Source organism: Exophiala aquamarina (genome assembly GCF_000709125.1).
Source record: "Exophiala aquamarina CBS 119918 chromosome Unknown aczIA-supercont1.18, whole genome shotgun sequence".
NCBI classification, from domain to species: Eukaryota; Fungi; Ascomycota; class Eurotiomycetes; order Chaetothyriales; family Herpotrichiellaceae; genus Exophiala; species Exophiala aquamarina.
The window spans coordinates 55,005-57,067 of NW_013550570.1; positions in this window are offsets into that span (position 1 = coordinate 55,005).

Genomic DNA, 2,063 nt, shown 5'->3' on the forward strand with positions numbered 1-2,063 from the left:
AAATATACTTAGTATAGAATCTAGGGTTATACTTATAAGGTAGTAAGTTTCCTTTTCTTATACTATTCCTATACTAACCTCCTAGGTATCCTTATATTTAACCTATACTATAAGGATCCTAATTAAGTTTACTATAGATTCTATTAAGCCTAGTAGTATTAGCTAGATTATTTACTCTAGTAAGCTTTTTATCTCCCGAGCTATTCCCTTACTAACCCTATACTAGATCGTTCTATTATAGAAGTAATTAATCGTATAGCCCGCTATATTACTTCTAGTATTATATCTCGTAATAAATTCGTAAGCTTCTCGATTACTAAACTAGATAAGAAGAATCCTAATTCTATAATATCTCTTCTAATACTTAATACTATTAGAACTTTAGCTAAAGTCTAAGCTTAGACTATAGGTTCTCCTACTACCTCTATACTTTCCTTATATTAATACTTTCTCTAGGCCCGAATTACTCTACCTCCTTAGCCTAAGAGAGATTTATATAATTTAATCGCTAATAAGCTTAGAGCTAATATATAATAGAGGATATTAAGATTAAAGCTACCGATAACTAGTCTACTAGACGAGTACGACGATACTTCTATATAGATATTAATAGTAATAAGGGTAAGCGGCTTCGTACTATTAATAGAGATTTCTATACTTTTACTAACTTAGAATAATTATTATTAAATAAACTTATAAAGTAGGTAACTCGTAAGCGATTCGTAGCTAAATTCTCTACTATACCTTTAAAACGCCCTAGAACTAATAGTCCTACTAAGAATTCTAATTATTATTCTAGCTCTAGTTCTAGCTTTAAGTAGGTTTCTAGCTTTAAGTACTACTCTACTATATTAATAGTATACTTTTTTATTTTATATTCTACTTTTATAGGTTTTTAAAGTTAAATTCTAACTTCTTATTATTCTTTAGCTCTATAGCTATTAAGTAGTAGTTATCTCGTATACCTTATATATACTATACCCTAAATAGACCTTATAAAGATATCTTTATTTTATTTCTACTTTCTAATTTTTACTCGTAATCTTATCTACTCGAGTTCTTAAAGATTATATATCTTCCTAAACTTAGCGAGTAGTTCGCTCGCGTTTAGTAGATATTCCGCGGATTTCTAGGTATCTTTCGCCTTAGAGAAACTCTTCTACTTAACTAGATATCGGCGTTCTACCTTAGTATCCTAGTAGTCGAGAATCTTTTCGACTTCCTACTATTTATTTTCGTTTACGTCGATAGGCCTAGACTTCTCGCCCTCGAATCGTATATAATATAGTTCTAGTAACGATACGTAGAACGTATTATATAGCCTTCTATACTTTATTAGTAGCTTTAGTATATAGATATTCTAACCTACTACCTTAAGTACTTTAAAAGGCCCTAAGAACTAGTTACCTAGTTTCTTACTTACTCTTCGTATATAAATAAACTTAGAGAATAGTATAACTTAGTTCCCTAGAATATATATTCGTAGCCCTTAGCGCTTATTATAGTACTTTACTATACTATACTATACTCGTTCCTACTATACTATAGTTTCTTATCGAGCTTCTTTAAGCGCCCTAGCTTTCGCTCGTACGAGGTTATTATTACCCTCCTACGATTTTCGTACGATATTAATATTTATCGTAGGTTTAAATATTAGGACTTAAGAGAATAGTATTTTCTTAATTATAGTATTAATCGTTTAATTATAAGCGTACTCCGCGCTAAGTAGTAGTATAACTTAGTCGTCTTAATAGTAATTAACGTAGTAACGTAGATAATATTCTAGGGTCTAATTTATTCTCTTAGTCTATCTATCAGTCTAAGGGTAGAACGCGGTCGAAAACCGCCGCTTAATCGCTAGGTAATAGTATAGAGTTCCCTAGTATACTAAAGTAAATATCGTACTTCTATTACTTACGATACTTCGGAGTATACCGAATCGAGTAAATATCTCTTCTACTAAGATATCTCCTAGCTCTTCGACTATAATTTCTACGCGGTACGAAATATAGCGAACTATTTTAGATAGTCGATATACTACTATAAGTAGCGCGTCGTACGCT